This window comes from Tamandua tetradactyla, chromosome 7 (assembly GCF_023851605.1).
Source record: "Tamandua tetradactyla isolate mTamTet1 chromosome 7, mTamTet1.pri, whole genome shotgun sequence".
NCBI lineage: Eukaryota > Metazoa > Chordata > Mammalia > Pilosa > Myrmecophagidae > Tamandua > Tamandua tetradactyla.
In genome coordinates this window covers 17,849,824-17,871,062 of record NC_135333.1, presented here as the reverse complement: position 1 = coordinate 17,871,062, position 21,239 = coordinate 17,849,824, and the positions used below count along the sequence as shown (strand labels likewise).

General features: G+C 35.7%; 1 protein-coding gene across 3 annotated transcripts in view; it reads left to right on the top strand.

Annotated features, from left to right (window-relative positions):
- SMYD3 (SET and MYND domain containing 3) overlaps nucleotides 1-21,239 on the top strand; it is an 876,127-nt gene that overhangs the window by 393,323 nt on the left and 461,565 nt on the right. The window contains exon 1 of one of the 3 annotated variants that reach the window (XM_077168527.1): nucleotides 6,307-10,960. The exons of the other annotated variants lie outside the window; for them this stretch is intronic. The gene's annotated coding sequence lies outside the window, so the exon portion shown is untranslated. Of the gene's footprint in view, nucleotides 1-6,306; nucleotides 10,961-21,239 lie in introns of those variants that run through there. 3 annotated transcript variants of the gene reach the window in all.

The window sequence follows — 21,239 nt, the reverse complement described above, 5'->3', positions numbered from 1 at the left end:
AAAAAAATAAATAAATAAATAAATAAATAAGTAGTGATCACATCATGTGAAAATACTGATAGCTCAAAATCAGTCCTGCACTTTGCTCAGAGGCATTAATCGCATAGCTCCTTTCATCTGTATTTGGGAAAGAGAACCTGCCTTGACTCTGATGAGACTAGTAGTGGTTGGGTGGGGAGGGGGCAGTGTTATTCAGAGCAGTATGTTGGCTTGTTTGTTACTAGACATGGCTACCCTGTCATAAGAAGCTAACGGCTATTGGACTTTGTCTTCTTTTCTCTTGTTTGGAAAGCAAAGATTATGCTGAACATAATTAAAGCTTATCTACTGTGTACTGGGCAAAGGCTAAACTAGTAAAAATCAGCTTACCTAGTAGAACTAGATACAATTTCAAGTAGTTTGACCCTAGTCTATACTCTTAACCACTATGATTGTGTTAAATAAAGAAATACATGTTTTTAAAAGAAACCATATGTAGAATGATTTAGTGTTAGAAAGATTATGTAAAATGTTTATATAAACTTTATTTTAGAACCATTTTTGATTTACAGCAAAACTGTGAAGATGGTGCAGAGGTCCCATGTACCCTGCACTCAATTTCCCCTGGTAACATCTTTTTTTCTTTCCTTCTTTTTCTTTTTTTTTTTTTTTTACATGGGCAGGCTCCGGGAATCGAACCCAGGTCTCCAGCATGGCAGGCGAGAATTCTGCCACTGAGCCACCATTGCACCACCCATTACCCTGGCAGCATCTTACAGTATTATTCATTTGTTACAATTAATAAACCGATATTGTTACATTATTAACTAAAGACTGTTCTTTTTTCTCAGATTTCCTTAGTTTTCACCTAATGTCCTTTTTCTGTGCCAGGATCCCATCCAGGATATCATATTACCCTGAATCATCATGTCCTCTCAGGCTCCTCTTGGCTGTGACAGTTTCTCAGGCTTTCTTTGTTCTTGATGATCTTTGAGTTTTTAGGATTACTGGTCAGGTATTTTGTAGAATCTCCTTCCGTTGGAAAAAAATTAAAATTTGTCTGATGTCTTTTTTCTCATGATTAAGTGGGGTTATAGGTTTATGGGAGGACCAAGGAGTTCAATTGCCATTTTCATCTCATCATTTCAAGGCACATATCATCAACATAACTTATCACCATTGAATGAACCTTGATAACCTGACTTAAATAATGTTTGTCAGATTTCTCTACTATAAATTTAGCCTTTTTCCTTTTCCATAATGTACTCTTTGAAAGAAAGTCACTGTGCATGGCCCACACTTGAGGAGTTAGGAGTTATACTACCCCTCCTTGAGGATGGAGTGTTTACATAAATTATTTGGAATTCTTCTGCACGAGAGATTTGTCTCTTCTCCCTCATTTACTTATTTATTTAATCATTTATCTATATTACTGTGGATGCATGGATATTTATTTTACACTATGCATTATAATCCAATACTACTTTTTAGTTTCTTGCTGAAATTATTTCAGCTTTGTCCATTAGGAGCTCATTCAGTTGGCTCCTGTGTCTCTTCAATACATTCCCATCATTGCAGTTTAATGTTGTACTTTTGTTTTTCTTGAACAATTTCTTACTTTTTGGCATTCCCAAATACTCAAGACTCACCCTATATATATATCCTGTTTCAGCCTTAGTGAAGGCCATTTTTCCAGGGAGCGCTTGTATCTTTTATTGGAAACGGCTTCAGAAAACAAGTTCTGCTTATTGTTGCTGCTCATTGCTAGTGGAGTATTATTGCTTTTAGGACCTATATACACACATATATATATTTAAATTTATTTATTTATTAATAAAAAATTAAGAACAAACAAAAACATTAACATATCATTCCATTCTACATATATAATTAGTAATTCTCAATATCATCACATAGTTGCATATTCATCATTTCTTAGAACATTTGCATCAATTCAGAAAAAGAAATAAAAAGACAACAGGAAAAGAAATAAAACGATAACAGAAAAAAAAGATTATACATACCATACCCCTTTTACCCCTCACTTTCATTTACCTAGCATTTCAAACTAAATTTCTTTTAACATTTGTTCCCCCTATTATTTATTTTTATTCCATATGTTCTACTTGTCTGTTGACATGGTAGATAAAAGGAGCATCAGACACAAGCTTTTCACAATCACACAGTCACATTGTGAAAGCTATATCATTATTCAATCATCATCAAGAAACATGGCTACTGGACACAGCTCTACATTTTCAGGCAGTTCCCTCCAGCCTCTCCAGTACATCTTGAATAACAAGGTGGTATCTACTTAATGTGTAAGAATAACCTCCAGGATAACCTCTCGATTCTGTTTGGAATCTCTCAGCCATTAACATTTTGTCTCATTTCACTCTTCCCCCTTTTGGTTGAGAAAGTTTTCTCAATCCGTTGATGCTGAGTCTCATCTCATTCTAGAGTTTTTCTCAATCCCTTGATGCTGAGTCTCAGCTCATTCTAGGATTTCTGTCCCACGTTGCCAGGAAGGTCCACAGCCCTGGGAGTCATGGTTCACATAGACAGGGGGAGGGTAGTGAGATAGCTTGTTGTGTTGGCTGGAGAGAGAGGCCACATCTGAGCAACAAAAGAGGCTCTCTTGGGGGTGACTCTTAGGCCTAAATTTTAAGTAGACTTGACCTATCCTTTGTGGGGTTAAGTTTCATATGAACAACCCCCAAGACTGGGGGCTCAGCCTATAGCTTTGGTTGTCCACACTGCTTGTGAGAATATCAAGAATTCAACTTGGGGAAGTCGAATTTCTCCCTGTTCTCACCATTTCCCTGAAGGGGACTTTGCAAATACTTTTCCACTCACTAATCAAATGTCTCTGGGATTCATCGGGGTATCGCTCTGGACAAACCACAAAATCTCTTATCCTACTCAAGATTCCAAGTACTTATGGTGTTCAATCAAGCTATTTACATAAGTTATATTAGAAAATGCACTAGTCAAAATATAAATTTGTACCAAATAAATATTTTTTGCTTTAGTCTCACACATAAGTTGAAATTTTAGAATATTAATTACCATCTATTTTCAGCACCCTGCAGTAATGACATTCCTTTGTTCCTCCTCATGCAAAAAACATTTTTAAAATTTGTACATTTAGTCACTATTATTATACACTCTAGGCATTCCTAGATTATACCATCTCAATCTTTACCGTCTTTCTTTCCTTCTGATTTCATTTATGCCCCAGCCCTCCTCCCTCTATCATTCTCACACGCAGCTTCATTCAGTGTTTTAAGATAACCTATATACATATTTTAACTCATTTTTTAAGCTACCTGAGTGTCTATTCTGGGTAGTACTAATTCTGTTAAATGTTAGTGACAAAAAGTGTTAAATAAGTTTTAGGTTTTTAAAAAAATTTTTTTTTGAGAGAGAAGGTTCTATGGTATGTACATACAGAAATTGCCAGTAAAAAATAAAGACTGTATACCTCATAACAATTTACATACATGTCTTAGAATTTTATAATTGTTAGTAAATTTGCCTTTGTAATTTTTCAAAATAACTTTTTATGATTTATATAAGCAGTGATTACATGGGTAGTAGTTATAAAAAATGCCCTTTGTGCTTTTGTTTTACAGTACAATTTCCAGTTATTTAATTTGAATTAGAATTAGAAATACAAACATGTCAGGAATTGAATTTAGCCCTTGGAATCTTACATTTCACTAAATAGTTACTATCTTAGTTATGCAATGAAAACAATACAAACTGAAGTATCTGTGCTTGGGAGTCATTTTGCAGAATAGCAACTCATCGGTGCAGCACAGGATTGATTAGTCAGAACCAGAAAGAATCAGAAAGAAGGAAGAGAGCCATGTCAGGTGCATTCTGGACAAATATCACCTCTGCTCAGGCCTAAAGAATTTCCATGATCAGAGAATTACTGGCTTGTAAATAAAGTAGAAATTTTTTAAACATCAAATCTTAGTGAGATTTCTGCAAAGGAAGTAGTTTATTTTTTGATACAGAAAATTTGCCTTCACCTAGCCTTTAAGACGGTGGTTGTTGTCTTTTGTATGGTGATGTATTATTCTGAGAAAATCCTCTGCATTCTTTGAACTAAAAAACAACCTATTCCAACCCTCAACCAAAACCATTCCTACCAGCCCTAAAGAATACCTGGGACTTTATCTGAGATTCTACGAAGTTTTCATGTACTATGATTACTTTCCAGAAACCTACAACCTCCAGATGGTTTCCTAGGCCACGTAAGTCCCCAAACCCAGAGGGGCCAGCCTCTTTATAGCATCAACTAGTTTCATCCCCTTATCCTATATTACCGACACCCCTTTCCAACATGAAAAAGTTAGAACGGTTATAGCCCAAGTACCCCTAAAGATTGGGAGAAAGATCAAAATGAGAAGGTGAAATTATAACACAGAAGATAGGATTTAACAAATAAGTTTGACTGCTGAATCATTATGTTGATATTTCTTTCAGTCTCCAGTGTCTTGGAACAGCTAGAAGGAAAACCTAAAATTGTGAAACTAATCCACACTGAACTCTGAAATCTATTCTATAACTAATTGTTGCAATATGCTTTGAAATTTATTGCTTTTTTTGTGTATGTTATTTTTCACAATTAAAAAAACAAACAGGAATTTGTTATGTGACAAATTTACAATTTTAAGGCTATAAAAATGTCCAAGCTTAGACATCCAGAAAAAGATACCTTGACTCAAGAAAGGCCAATCTGGGAAGGCAGATGGCTGGCACCTGCTGGTCCTTTGGCTTCTAGTTTCAAACAGCTTCCCCGGAGACATTTTCTTTCTGTATCTCCAAACATCTGGCTCTCATATTGGCTCTCTTGCTTCTGAGGTTTCTCCAAAATTCTTCCCCTTTTAAAAGACTCCAGTTAACTAATCAAGACCCACTTTGAAAGACCACAGTCACATCTCTAGCTCCTTAAAAGGTCACACCCACAATTGAGTGAGTCACATCTCCATGGAAACAGTCTAATCAAAGGTTTCCACCCTAAATAATTAGTCTGGCCCCCACAAGAGTGGATCAGGATTAAAGGACATGGCTTTTCTGGGGTATATAGCACTTTCAAACCAGCACACAACCTGAGTATCCATCACCAGGTAAGTGGATAAACAAAATATGGTACAATTCACAATGGAATATTATTGACCATGAGAAAAAATGAAGCTATGAGACATGCTGCAACCCAGAAGAACATTAAAGGTGTTATGCTCGGTGAAATAAGCAAGACACGTAAGGACAAAAATTATATGATATCACTTATAAAAGAGGACTAGAAATCACAAATTCACAGAGATAGAAAAACAGATCAGAAGACTATTGGGTAATTTTAGTTTGCTGAAGCTTCTGGAATTGCAGAATACCAGAAACGGAATAGCTTTTAAAAAGGAAATTTTTAAAGTTGCAAGTTCATGGTTCTAAGACTATGAAAATGTTCAAATTAAGACATCCAGAGAAAGATACCTTAACTCCAAAGAAAGGGCTGATGAAGTTCAGGGTTTCTCTCTCAGCTGGAAGGGCACCTGGCAATGTCTGCTAGCTTTCTCTCCAGTATCACAAGGCTTCCCCAGGGGTGTTTTCCTTCTGATCCAAAAGTCTTTGTCTGGGTAGGCTCTGTTGGTACTGTTGGCTTTAAAGCTTTTTCCAAAATAGTTCCCTCTTAAAGGGCTCCAGTAAGCAATCCCACCTTGTATGGATAGAGACACATCTCCATAGAAACCATTTAATTAAAGGTTACCACCCACAATTGGGTGGGTCACATCTCCATGGAAATAATCAGAAAGTCCCACCCAGCAGTATTGAATGAGGATTAAAGGAGACAGCTTTTCTGGGGTACATAATAGCTTCAAACCAGCACACTGGGGAAGGGGAAATAGGCCTCTAGGGAAGGGGAAGTGTTTGTAAAAACTTAAAGAAAAAAGAGAAAAAAAATAATGAGGAAATTTGAGTATTGATTAGGTAATAAATGGTATTACGGAACTATTGTTAACTTAAAAATAAAATGGTTAATTGTAAAAAAAACAACAACAGCATATTATAATAGGCAGTCAACCATTGTAACAGCTGACGAAGTCTCTGAATCCATTTGGTTAAAAATACAACAAAAACCAGAGTTCACTTCAAAGGTATGATTCATGTACAAAGAGTGTGTAAGTCCAGGGTACTGAGGGAAAACTGCTATTGCATACTACGGGCTATGTTTAACAGGAAAGTATCAGCAGTACCGCATAGCAGCAGCAGGGGTAAATACTGAGGGGAGGGACAAGAGTTAAGGGGAGGGTTAGATTTCCTGTTTGGTGAGGGTTTGCTTACTGGTTATTTTTCTCTTGGGAACAATAAAATTATCTAAAATTGAGAGTGTTGATGGACTATGGACTTTGGGCATGATACATGATGCTTAATGAATGCAGGTGGCTGAAGGATGTACTGAATGAGAAGTAGATTGGTGAATGATGGTGTATACATATGATTGAATATTGTGCTGCTACAAAAAGGAACAAAGTCATGAGGCATGCAACAATGTGAATGAGCCTCTGGGCCATTTGGTGAGGCAAAATAAGCCAGAAACGAAAGAACAATTATTGTATGGTCTCCTTTAAAAAATGCTTATAAGAAAACAAGGACCTAGATTGTAAGCTCTTATAGCAGCCACATTTAGTCCAAAGTGGTAATTATTATTTCTGGACTTTGGGAGGCTGTTACAAATATCTGTAACCTGGTATTTAGAGATAAGAACAAAGGTGATCAGGTCAGGATTAAAGTAATGCAGAACACAGGGGTAAGGAAGACATTGTCTATATTTTATAATTGCACCTACTCTTTGAGATCAAGGAAGAAAGGTTTATTTTGTCTGGAACCTAAATTTCTGTAGCACATAATCTAACTCAACCTGTCTGAATAACTCATTGAACAATTGAAACACAAGAAGCCCAGAATAAGACTGAGGACCTTTAATCCTGTGCAGCTTAATGCAATGCCTGGATACATCCTAGACTATATTAAGCAGATAATCAAAAAATATTGGCAAAGTCCCTTGAGGAATAGAAGAAAAAATATGGAGTTATTAACCTTTCCCATCAAGGAATCCCCTGATACTGTGTCAAACATTAGGGACACCCAAATCAATAGGACAAGCTCTTGATCTTGAGGCTTACTCTTGTGAAGCTTATGTAGGTAATGGAGAAGCTTATCTACTTATAGGTATGCCTAAGAGTTACTTCTGGAGGACCTCTTTGGTTGCTCAGATGTGGCCTCACTCTTTCTAAGTCCAACTCTGCAAGTGAAATCATTGCCCTCCCCTATATGTGGGACATTACATCTAGGGGTGAAAATCTCCCTGGCGACATGGGAGCTGATTCCCAGGGAAGAGTCCAGTCCTGGCACCATGTGATCAACAATTCCATCCTGACCAAAACAGAGATAAAAAGTGTAACTAATAAAGTATCAGTGGCTGGGAGAGTTCAAATAGAGTCGAGAGGCTACTTTGGAGGTCGCTCTACTCAAGCTTCAGTTAGACATTACTACCTATCATAACTTGCCAAACCCCAAGCAAAACTATTCCAGCCAATCCTAAAGAATACCTAGGGCAATATATAAGATTTTACAAAGGTTTCAAGCACTAGGGTAACTTTTCAGAAACCTACAACCTCCAGATGGGTTCCTGGACCAGATAAGTCCTGAAACCTAGAGAGCCCAACCTCTCCAGAACATCAGCTAGTTCCATCTCCCTACCCCATATTATTCACAGCCCCTTTCAACATGAAAAAGTGAGCATGGCCATAACCCAAATACTCCTAAGGAGTGGGATAGAAAGATCAAAGGTGATGGTGGAGTTATACAGAGAAGGTAGGGTTAAACAAATGGATATGATTGCTGAACTATTAAATTGCTATTTCTTTTAGTCTCCAATGTCTTAGAGCAGTTAGAAGTAAAAACCTAACATTGTGGAATTGTAACCCATACCAAACTCTGAAATCAGTTCTACAGCTAATTGTTGGGCTGTGCATTGAAATTTATTGCTTTTTTGTATAGATGTTATTTCTCACAAAAAAAAGAAAAAAAAAGTTGATTGTGATGATAAAAATATATTTATTCCTTCTAGCCTCCTATATTCTGGAGCAGCTAGAAGGAAAAATCTAAGATGATGGTATGGTAGCTCATGACAAACTCTGAGCTCTGTCCTGTAACTACTTGTTGAAGAGTGCTTTGAAAACTATTGCTTTTTTCTTTGTTTGCTTTGTATATATGTTATATTGTGCTATAAAAAAGTTAAAAAACAAACAAATAAACAAACCAGAGTTCACAAAGAGCTTCTCAACTTGCTGTTGAGATATACTGAAGAGCCTTCACCCATTATAATAATTCAGGTATGTGATACTATATTACAATGACTAGCATCATAATATCTTAGTGAAAGGTATTCTTTTTGACAATAGAGAAAGTCTGAAATAGAGAAGGTAAACTTTAGAAAAAAGGTGAACTGTTGTAATAATGCTTGGTTTATGTTCTTTTTTTCCCGGTAATATGTTAATATGGTCTAGCACTTCCTTGATCATTTTGGGTTTTGGAGGGTAGGATATAAATATGACTGTGCAACTGTTAAAATGATGTATTACATTGTAGGTCACTGAAATAGAGTCCTTATGTACTTAAACATTTGTGAAAATATCCCTATTTTATTATCACAGTGGCCCAGTGCCACATTACATTACGTGGGCCAGCACCATAGTACCGCTAGGATATTTTAAAGGAAATCCAACCAAAATTGAGCTCTATTCAAAGTATAGCTTTGTTTGTTTAATAATGACAGTACATTAATTTTTAAAACCATTGGATAATTCAATGATTTTACAGTCATACAAGTCCTTTTTGTCTTCTGGTCCCTGAAGCAAAATCTCAGTAGCCTAAACTTTTTTTTGCCAGTGACCTAGGAATCACACTTCATGTAGGCCAGTGAGTTCCCAGGAAACTACAGCATTATCTCATATGTGAAATAATTTAATGTCTTTTGATACAATTTGTGAAATTTTCAAGAGAGGTTAGGATGTAATCAGAGGTAAAAGGCTCAGGCACTCATCAAGCCAGAAATACTTTAGAAAATTTACAGTGATGAGTAAACTATGGGTGGTTGTAGAGAGCTCATGGAGAAGGCTGCAGAGCTCTAGTTATAGCTTTAGTGTAAGATAATCTTCACTGTGCCAGAGGGACCAAATGTAATTCTACAGACATTCTCATGGGAAATCTTTATGAAGAAGAAATGTTCTAGACTAGCATTGTCCAGTAGAACTTTCTGCAGTGATAGAAGTGTTCTGTTATCTACATAGTGTGATATGATAGTCACTAGCTACATGTGTCTATTGAGCACTTGAAGTGTGGCTAACGTGTTTGAGAATCTGAAATTTTGATTAATTTTATTTTAAATGTAAATAGTCACATATGGCTAGTGGTTACCATATTGGATAGCATAACTTTTGATGGTTGTGTGTGTCTTCTCTATTTATGAAATAATGACTGTGAGAGATTGTGGCACAGTAGATGTTCAAAAAGTATAGACTCTTATGATACTCCCCTTTAAATAACAACCCAGAAGTGAATAAATATTTTGTCTTAACTTTCCCAATATAGCACCATTATACATGTACCACTTAAATTTTGTGATGGAATTAGGAATCCTTGGAGCTTGAAAATACAGAGCAGTCACATGAAAATAATACACCTCTCTTAAGCCTATGCATCTCAAAATTAATGAGAATATAGTTGATGTCCATTTTGTTTCCCAGCATGAGGTTGGGTAGACATGATTTAGGATGCTTTGCTACTTTTGCCATTTTGGTGTATACTTTCATTCTTTGAATAAAAAGGAAAGTTTGAAAGGGACACAAAGGTAGGAAGGAAAGAAGAAGTTCTAGGATTAAGGAAGAAGAGAAAGGAAAGGAAGTTCTTGGAGAGGTGAGAGTACTATGCTGTTTATAGCTTGGGAGAAGCGATTGTGGATTTGGCAGGAAATATGCTGCACTGCTACTTGATGGCTCCTTCCTGAGGCCATCTCAGAGAAAGTAAGAAAGATGACTAAGGCTGTGTCTAATGTAATTGTATGTCCTCCCTGCCCTTGTGATTGACTTTGGTTAGCAGGGGGCTTGAATCTGGTGCATATTGTGCGAAAGAAGTCTGGGGATGAATGTAGGAGGGACAAATATGATTCTGGTGGACGGGTGCATATGGTGGCCTTGCTTCTCTATACAGTAGTCAAAGCACATGGCCACTGCTGAGATTTCCTTCCTCATGGTTGAGTGACCTAATTCTGTGTATTGGATAATTTGGAAATTTATCTGAAAGGCACATTTAAAAATATTTGACAAATATGTTCTGAAAGTAAATAAATCAGTATAACTCAATTTTAGTTCTGAATATAACTTTTTTTGCACAAATCTTTTTATTTAGTGAGCTATTACTTTATGGTCTTACTGCATTTTAAATATTTACTTACTCTTCAGATCTCTTCCTCACTTTTCCATCCATCTTTTTTCAGACTTATATTCTTAACAGTGTGACTCTGAGATCCTCACTAATTTGTCATGGCTGCAGTAATGGATTTCCTTAACTAGCAGCAATAAATGAAATATGAAGAGAAATATCAGCTAAGAGTATTTCAAGTAAAGGAACTTTTGCTTGTTCAAGCATGTTTTATTGCTTATGACTAGAATGTAGAATGAAAAAACAATCTTAATACCACCGTTCAGTTTTCTTAATGCATTTTGTTCTTAATTTGTTACTAATTATTAGAACTCCTCAAAGACTTCCTGTAATTATTACATAAAAAGCCTCCATTATGAGTCAAAATACATCCTTTGTAACCACATTCTTTTTATTTTGACTTCATATTTTATGTTTATATAAACGATGAATGCATTGGTCCTCCCAAGAAAAGGCAAAGATCCTAGTAAGTTTTTGTTTTCTTCTTTTCCCTAAAGAGAGCTTACCTCAGATTCCTTCTTCAACTTATTAATAACTAGATTTAGATAAATTTAGCCTAATATTTACTCTTTAAAAGAATACATATGATTATTAATTTGATTTCTTTTTCCTGAGCCTTTTTGGATTACGATTAAATAACAGTATATTTTAATATTGATAGGTGCCATAATTTCAGACTTCAGTTTATTTTATTATTATTATCTATTTTGCATGGGCAGGCACTGGGAATTGAGCCCAGGTCTCTGGCGTGGCAGGTGAGAATTCTGCCACTGAGCCACTGTTGCCCACCCAGACTTCAGTTTATTTTATAGTCACATTTACTAAAGAAGCTTATTAAATGTGAATCTAAGATTTAAAACAATAACAGCCTTATATGTATCCAATTATGTATATGCAAAAGGCCTTGAACTCTTTAAAAAAATGTAACATCTTAATTTTTCCCATAGTAACGTCACTTTAATTTTTAGTGTTTTAAGGTTTCCAAATTTCTTCTATGTATGTTATCACAGTGGTCCTCAAACTTTAGGGTGTATCAGAATTATAGAATGTTGGAATTTCTAATCAGGTATATTTGGGGTAGGGCTTGAGAATTTGCGTTTCTAACAAGTTCCCATGTTCCTGATGCTGCAGGTCAGAGGACTGAAGTTGGAGAGCAACTGTGTTATCATATTTGACCATCACAAGAACGCAGAGAGTTATTTGCAAATACAAATGAGGAAACTGAATTTGAAGAAATTAGGATTTTTCATAATGGCATATAAACAGTTAATGGTTAAACCGAGATCAGAACTCATGTAGATCTTTTTAATTTTCACCTGCTCATGGCAGAAGTTCAGAACCCCAAATTTGTGTCTCTGATTGAAAATATGTTTGATGTTTTTGTCTTTCGTTCTGGAGCCATTTTTGTATTTGGATATACACTCACAGTATTTCCAGTTGTTTACAATATATGTTTAAAATTTTTCTTCTTTTTCAAACATAATTTGTGCCTGAGAATGTTCTAAAAACAGAATGTTCTTCAGTAGAAATAAAGAACTTTGTAACTTGCTAAGTTCACCCAAGGTTCATCATGAGAAAAGATGTTGATTTTTTTTTAAATGTACCCACTAACCTAGTACTCTGGCATTTTTTTCATTGTAGCTTGCAGTAATGGTTCTAGGCAAGACCATTATTTGTGGATGTAGCAGATGAGGATATAATTCATGAGTGAGCCAGGATAAGGAATCTGAAAACCAAATCACCAGATTGTGGCAGAGGGTCCCTGCACTGGTTTCAGGGAGAATGTATGTGGAAGCTTCCACAAAGAACTGGTGGTTTGTCTTTCTTTAGTTGGTACCAAACCACTTGAACTTTGTGTGAATGAACAATGATTTGTGCTCTCTCTCCTTACTCCATAATTTCTCCCTGAACTATTTCATTGTGTTCAGTGAATAGTGCATTGGCATGATATCTAACTCAAACCCAGTGTCTGCCAATAGCCAGAATATCACATGGAGATTTTTGCTAATATTATGAAGAAAATGTTTCTGCAATTTTCTGATGTTGTCTTTTATCTCTCGTTTTCTAATTTCTCTTGCTTTCCTTTTTTGACCTTGAGCCCTGGAAATACTTTAATACCAAAATGCATCTACAGGCAATGATATAAAAATAACAGAGAGAACAAGTTGAAAATCAAGAAGTTGACTATCTTCTATTTTAAATATTATTTTTGGTTTTTGACTTTTATATATGTGTATGACAAAATCCTTGATATCTTTTACTTACTTCTGTTGAGTATTTTAAATGAATGTGCTTTCACACTGGAAACGAATTCTGTGTTTCAGCTATTCCTTTCCTCTTCCTATACTTTTTAAAGCTTATATTAAGCTCTTAATATGTTTTAGACTCTGTGGTGCTTTTTATATGCAGATCTTTATTTAGTCCTCATGTCAGCCTTATGAGGTGAGAGCTATTTTGAAGAAACAGACTCAGAGAAGTTATATTAAAGTTGGCCAAGGTCTCACACTTAGTAGTGGAGCTGAGACTTGAATATAGGCCTTTTGGTCTTCAAAGTTTATGCATTATGGAGTGTTCTGTATTCTCTCCCTTTTGAGGCCATTACTCACCTGAGAGTTGTGTTTAATAATGCAGATGTCTTGAAATAAATTAGGCACCATAAAAACCAAAATCACAACTTTAAACTTATCCCTGCTTTCTCTTTGCTGGTTACCTTATTTCCTTGAGAAATTTTCTTGAAAAGAGAAGGAAAGAATTATGCTGTTTTTGGAGAATATATCTCCCTAAGCACACAGGACTGACAGTGTTCTGCCTTTGCTGTAACAGGGGGCTTTTATTTTAGTCATTTGGTCTTTAAAAGCAGCAAGTGATTGAGTTTCAATTTGTCTTAAAACCATAGAGTGCTACCATGATACAAATACCAATAAACTGCAGGGTGTACATCAGGCTCTTTCTTTTTATTTTGCCCTTTGAGATGTCTGACAGCTTTCAGAAAAGGAAGCCACCTTAAGTGACTAATGTGACCCATTTGTAGGGTGGTAGTTGAGAATATTTCCCAGAGCATATCCATTTAATATAATTTCCTTATGCTCTCCTGTGTCTTTAATATGGTTTCATCCACCCTATTTTTTTTCTTGTGTGTTTCTTCTTGCTGAATGAAAATGTATTTTAATTGTAAAGTTATTACATTTTAGATTTTTTAGAACCAAGGTTTAGTGAATATTGTTAATGCCAAAACAAACATATATCCAATCATTCATTTAATTTTTCAATCATTAACCAAATATAGAATAACTGGTATTGACTCTTGAATTTTTCCCTTATTAAGTAATCTTGAGCAAAAAACATTCATTTCTTTGAGCCTCAGCTTCCTTTTCTGTATAAAGATGATAATAAAGTCCCTCAAGGTATTTTTAAGAGTTGAATAAGATAATGTACATCGTACCAGAAAGTACAATGTGTGTGTATACCATACATATACCTGTGTGTAGTATGAGGGTGGGGTCAAAGGGTGATAATAAAGTGCCTTTCTCTAAAAGCTTAGAAATAAGTTTACCTTTTGGAAAACAATTATAAAATCAAAACAAAATGGCTGGATGGGCCACGGTGGCTCAGAGGCAGAGTTCTCACCTGCCATGCCAGAGACCTGGGTTGGATTCCTGGTGCCTGCTCATACAAAAAAAAAGGCTAAAATAATGTATAGGTACCTTAAAGAATCAAAATAATTTATAGGCCTGCCTATAATCTAAATGATGATATTAACATATCTTTAAAAAAGAATATGTCAATCAGAAGAAGAATAACTTCTGATACTTTTAAAAGGCAAAGTCGGTGAGGTATATATACACAGTGCTCCTTAGGATATTATCTAGGCCAGAGGAACCATGGAGCTCAAAGCATAGTGGCAAATAGATCCTCTTTGTGGAGTCAAATGCAGAGATCATTAAGTGCCACAAGGCCGGGAATCTGATCTCTCTTGTTTGCAGATGTATTTCCAGTGCTGGTACAAGATATGTTTGAATGAATTGACACCTGATGTTCTTTTTTCTATGTAATGACTAACTGTTCTTGCTATAGTTCCAGGCAAAGCAATATTCTAAATATAATTTGACTTCCTATGCAAAGAGAGAAACGACTGGTCCAAGGATAACTGTCTGATCCTTTCTCTGATTTTTTTAAATTGTAAATTAATATATATATAAAAATCTGAAACCGGTTGAAGGTTTACAGCCTGACTCTGAGTGATCCCCTAGGGATTTTTTATCATGTCATTTTTAGTGTGATTAATATGAGCCACAAATACTGTTTTACATCTTTTCTTCTTAACATTGCAGTGAAGAAAGTTATTCTTAAGGGGTCTTGCTGGCAATGTTTCCATCAGTAGGTACTCACATGAAATTAATGCTTAATTGAATATTCTTTCCTTTTGCATTGTCATTATCTCTAAAGAATGGGTTCCATTACTGCGCTGTTTGTTTGCTTGTTTTATTCTATTCAAACTATGAATGTGTACATGTTTATTTCAGGAAAGATGGATAGAAATTTGGTAGTCCTTTTAAGACTGCAGTATGGCTTAAGAGTGAACTAAGTTTGGAAACATTTTAATTAAGATATTTAAAAGTTACAAAGCTTATAATTTTTAGGGTGTGTTTAGTTTTTTTTTTTTTCTTTTTTTCCTAAAGTGGAGCTATTGAAAAATCCCTTCAGCTACTTACTTTATTGTTATGTTTTCTATGATGATCCTTTTGAGCATTTTGGAGAACAAAAAATGTACCAAATTAAAAAAAATCATTGCTTCCTATTCTTCTCACGTCCATTTCCTGTTATTGTTTGCCTAGTCCTAATAAATTGGAACAATGCCTTGTTGTTATTGTTCCTCATAGTGCTTTTGAGTTCTCATTTTATACCTTTTCTAAGAAACTCTGCATTCCCATTTGGAGCACCTTACCCTTGTATTTTCAAGGTCTTCTGGCCAGATCTGTGGAACTGGAATCAAAGTTAAACTTGATCAACGTATCACCCAGTTATTTAGTGTATGATTCCTGTTTGTATGTTTGTGTAGCAAATAATTTCTTCTCCTGTCTTTCTTCATTTCACATTTTATCCTTTCAGGTTCAATGAAAAATAGTTCTCTGAGGTCTTTTATTACTTAGATTTTAAGGGACTTCAGACACGTTTTCTTGTAAGTTAAATTAGTCTGAGTGTTGTGGAAAAGCTGTGGGACTTGATAAGACCTGAGTTTACACATAGGCTTACTATTACTTAGGTGAGGAACTACCGTTCTGAATCTGTGGCCTCCGCAGGTGTTCTAGTTTGCTAGCTGCCGGAATGTAACACACCAGAGACAGATTGACTTCTAATAAAAGGGGATTTATTTCATTAGTTCTTCAGAGGAAAGGCAGCTCACTTTCACCTGAGGTTCTTACGTGGGAAGGCTCAGGGTGATCTCTGCTGGCCTTCTCTCTAGGTCTCTGGGTTCCACCAACTTTCCCCGAGTTGATTTCTTTCTGCATCTCCAAAGGCCTGGGCTGAGCTGCTTGTGCTGAGATCAGGTATGCTGAGCTGCTTGGGCAGTGCTACGTTGAGCTCTCTCATTTAAGCACCAGCCAGTTAAATCAAACATCATTCATTGCAGCAGGCACGCCTCCTAGCTGACTGCAGATGTAATCAGGAACAGTTGAGGTTCACATGCAATTGGCTCATGTCCACAGCAATAGAACTAGGCATCTTCACCTAGCCAAGTTGACAACTGAATCTAACTACCACAGCAGGATTATTGTATTAAGAGGGGTCATTTTGGGGACCAGTGTTCTGTAAGCATTGACAGTGCTGGAACAACAAGTAGAGTTTCCATTGTCTCTTGTTTTTCTGTATGCATGAGATGAACTTGGACCTTTCCTGAGGCTGATAAAGAATTCTGAAATCTGTTTCTTGCAACACCACCATTGATAGTCTTGTTTCCTAGTACATGTATGTGGAAAGAGACTGTCAGAAAAATTGTGAAAATCTTTGAAGTGACTGAAAAAAAATTAGTGGGTGTTGTATCTAGTTCAATTTACTAGATTATAGTTGTCTTTCGTTGTCTTTGAGCTGGTTTATAGCTCTGTAAGTTGTAGAAAACAGATAAAAATGCAAATGATTCTTGGGCATAGAAATGCTAATTGTGTTTAAAAAATGCAGTGAATTATTGACTTATGAATAATGACCAGTTTTGCCAATTTTGAATCTTTATGGCATTCCTAATGCTTATATATTTGTCTGCACTTTGGTTTCTCCTTTGAACAAGTTGTAATCTCTTATTGGTCCCCTCATTAATGAGTTAAATAAAATTGTTTATGTGTGTTTATTTTATATTTTGATGGGAGTCATGGTTTAAAAACTTATTTTTAATTAAAAAATTATTCTTTATATAGTAGAAATACAGTTTTCTGGGAACTAAGGGATTTATTTATGTCATCTTGAGCAAGGCACTCACATTGCTGTGATATGGTTTCCTCATTAAAAAAATAAATAAAAAGGTTGACCTAGATGATCTCTATACTATTATTTGATTTTGTGATTCTCTGATTCAATGTTTCTCTAAGACCACAGGGCACAGCCTTAAGTTTGTTAATATCTAGCTAAATTGGCATAGAATCTACGAACTTCAATATCTTGCTTATGTAAAAAGTGTAATAGGAATTCTTTGTGGTATTTGTAGCATACATAGGCATATAAATTAGCATTACTGAAGATATTTTATTTGGAATTTGTATTTCTTTACAAGGAGTTATGTTACTTCAGTTGCTTGACAGTTTTTGGTGGTGAGTGAATAAAGGGTGAGCATTTTAAAATCTACTTTTTAGAAAGGAAAAAAAAGTTTGCCTGTAAAAATATCTTGCCTTATAACACTATCAGTGCTTAAAGAAAATGGTGAATGTTATTGTAGTCAGTGCTATTTCTTAAATATTATTATGTTCAAGAAAGCACTTCTGAGGCACCCAACCTCACAGAACGTTGCGTTACAAATGTTGCGTTACAAACAAATTCAAAATATCATTCCTGCTTTTTGGGAAGTCACTATTAAATGTTGATAGACCAGGTGCGATTCTTTTAGAAGCAGAAATCACACATTTAAGGTACAGAGTGGGATGACAGGAAATGTCCCCAGAGGCCCGCCCCGTATTGAAGACATTACCTGACCTTAGTGAGGGGGATGCTGCCAGTGTAGTTGCTGACTTGGAAGATTTTAGCTACGCTGACCCTTTGCAACTCACCTGTCCTAATTTTTGAACTGTTATCTCCAGGTACTTTCTCAGAGGAAAAAAAGATCAATGCACTTGCTTTACTTTCAGTTTGAATTTTAAGCATGGGCACATCTTATCGGAGTGTTCAGAACCTCTTTGGATCAAGTTATACCCTCAGATTCTTTCAGCATGTAAAACAGTATCCCAGAAAGAATACTGCTTTGTATTCTTCTAATCTTTTGCTTTCCCTAACTGTTTTTACTGGTTCAATGCTAATGGGAATATACTACCACTTAGGGAATAGCAAAACATGATCTTTCATGGATCTTGGGGTGGCTTATTTGGTTTAAAATAATATAGTATGTGTGTAGATGAAGTTATTTGCAAGTCCTCTAGCTTAACTGCCATGGCTTATACCTTTTTGCATCTTTTATTAAGTCTTGCCTTTTTGACTTTGATATATGTCATGTTAGCATGACATATATCAAATCCCTTCAGTAATACCTTTCCATTACCAAGGTGTAAACACGTTTTTCTACCTCATTTGCTTTCCTCTCTGTATCGTTTTTATAAGGCTCTTTAATCTGCTAATGTTCTAGGATATTAATTTAAAACAGCCAGCCAAATAGTAGAAGCTTCTTCCTCACCTGTGATCACATAACGTCTTTTTTCCCTGTTTCCTTTTTAAATTCTGTTTGGAAAGCTCAATTTTTATAATCTTTGGAGTTAGTATTTCACTTCCCTGTTATCTGCAATTTAGTAGTCTTACAATTTTCAAGACTTTTATCAAGATCACTGTTCTAGTTTGCTAGTTGCCAGAATGCAATATACCAGAAATGGAATGGCTTTTAAAAAGGGGAATTTAATAAGTTGCTAGTTTACAGTTCTAAGGCCTAGAAAATGTCCCAATTAAAACAAGTCTATAGAAATGTCCAATTTAAGGCATCCAGAGAAAGATACCTTGGTTCAAGAAGGCCGATGAAGTTCAGGGTTTCTCTCTCCAGTGAGAAGGCACATGGCGAACGTGGTTAGGGTTTCTTTCTCATCTGGAAAGGCACATGGTGACACAATGTCATATGCTAAATTTCTCTCCTGCCTTCTTGTTTCATGAAGCTCCCCAGGAGGCATTTTCCTTCTTCATCTCCAAAGGTTGCTGGCTGGTGGACTCTCTGCTTCTTGTGGCTATGTTGTTCTGCTCTCTCAGAATCTCTCTCATTCTCCAAAATGTTTCCTGTTTTATAGGATTCCAGTAAACTAATCAAGACCCACCCGAATGGATGGAGACACTTCTCCACCTAATCCATCTTAACAACCACTTTTAATTGAGTCATATCTCCAGGGAGATAATTTAATTACAGTTTCAAATATACAGTACTGAATAGGGATTAGAAGAAACAGCTACTTTAACAAAATGGGATTAGGATTAAAACATGGCTTTTCTAGGGTACATAAACACTTTCAAACTGGCAATTACATTCCCAGTTATACTTTTTTTCTCAACACACTTGCTGGCTTAGTCAGGATTTTTATTTCATTTTTTTCTTTATCTTGTAAGAAATAGAATTCTATTTGCAGTTTTCCTGATTCTTTCCCCTTTGTTCCTTCCTAATCATGTTCTGTCAGTATTTAAAGGACAGCTTGGACATTTCTCATTTTCATCTCCAAAGCCAACCTCTACATGGTTAGAGACTCCAAATTAAATGATGTTTAATATACTGTATTTGGGTTTGTGCTTGCAAATATTTTGAAGACTCATTTATGTTTTCTTCTTAGTTTTCTAATGATTTCTTAAATACAAAAGTTGTTCTGTTTGAAAAGTATTGTAATCTTGACTACTGCCTTGTTTGTGTAAAGGTTTCATTGAGTGCTCTGACCTGATATAGATTTTCTAAAAATGTTGTTGATGGCTTTTCCTTTATAATAAAGACTTCATCAACCTATCCTTGGTTCTAGACTCTAACATCAACAAACAATTTGGACAATTTGAAGGGGCGTCAGACAAAAGCCAAAAAAATATAATTAAAAGACTGATAAAGGGGCTAAGGTTACATAACTAGCTAAAAAGAAAAGGCTGTGGAGAAATTTAGCAATTTACTCTTATAAAGTACCTTATGTTCTTTAATTTAAGTATGTACTGCTTGCAATTAGGGTCTTTATACCAGCTCTTGAAAACCTTGTAGTGTGATTGTGCTTCTATTTTGTAAATGGAGAAATTAAGGTCCTTGAACAATTTATTCAGGACATCAATATTGTCATTGGGAATCAAGAGCTGTTTCTTATAATAGGAAAGATTTAGGATTAATCTATGGAAGAAACTCCTTTAGTGCTATTGAACACCAGAGTGCACTAGAGTAAATGATGGAGAAAGGGTCATTTTGAAATTATCCTCTGTGGAATCTTACTCAGTGGAAGAAATGGATTAAGGGTGAAGAAAGTTGAGCTTTTGAGGAGACTTCCAGATAAAGGATTTAAATAATGGCTTCTGATTGCTCTAGTTTTATTCTTCTAATTCATGACTCTAAATCCTTTATATGGTAGGAGAACAATGAGGTGCATAATCCGTTCCTCAAATCCATTTCTTAGGTAAGAGAGGTGAATTGTCTCAGGTTGAAGGTAGTGTGGTAGAGTGGAAAGAACACTACTGGGAGTTAAACTGCTTGGGTTTGCATCCAGCTTTGCAAATAACCTTCTTCCTGACCCTGAGCTTGTTACAAGAGGCCTCAGCTTTCCATTTTTACAATGCAAGAGCTAGATGAGAACTCCAAGGCCCCCTTCAGGACGTTTCTATGGGTGACCGTGGGGAGTGAAGCTGTATTTGTAGAGTAGAGGCTAAAATAGGGAAGGTAGAAGTGACTGGCAGTAAGTGGGGGAAGGTGATGGGGTGGAGATAGGGGAAGGAAAGAAGGAAGAAAGGAAGGTAGGAAGGAAGGAAGAAGTGATAAAAGGAAAAGGGAAATGCAAAGGAGAGGAAAAGTTTTCATTTTAATGGGGAATGGATAAGAAAGACAATTTAGCTAGTAGTAATTAATGTTTCCTAGTTTTAGAGATAAATTGCTCTCTCTTTTTATTTGTATTAATGGCTCAGAATTTGGAAGAGTTTGCTTCAGCTTCTCCTTGTTTCCTTCATAATTAGGTTGAAATAGTACTGTTTCTTGGAAAATTTAAAAGAATTCTTTTTGTTACTCAAAAATATACCAAAAGCAAAGTTAGCTATTTTGTAAATGGAGAAATAAAGGTCCTTGAGCAAGTTATTCAGGACATCAATATACTATTTCTGGACTCCAGTTTTTCTCCTCTCTCTCTGTTTCTGCTTTAAGTTGTGTGAGGCTATCTGGGGGAGATATTATTTAGATCACCAGTGCTTGGCACACAGGTAGCAGAAGTAATAGTTTATTTCAGAGTCAGGGATCCTCCATCCTCTTGAATTTATATTAGGGAATGCGTTCCTAAACCAGACCCCTTGTCTAGGGACTTGTTTTATAATTCATTTACTTGAATTTTTCTTTTAAATGAAATTAAATC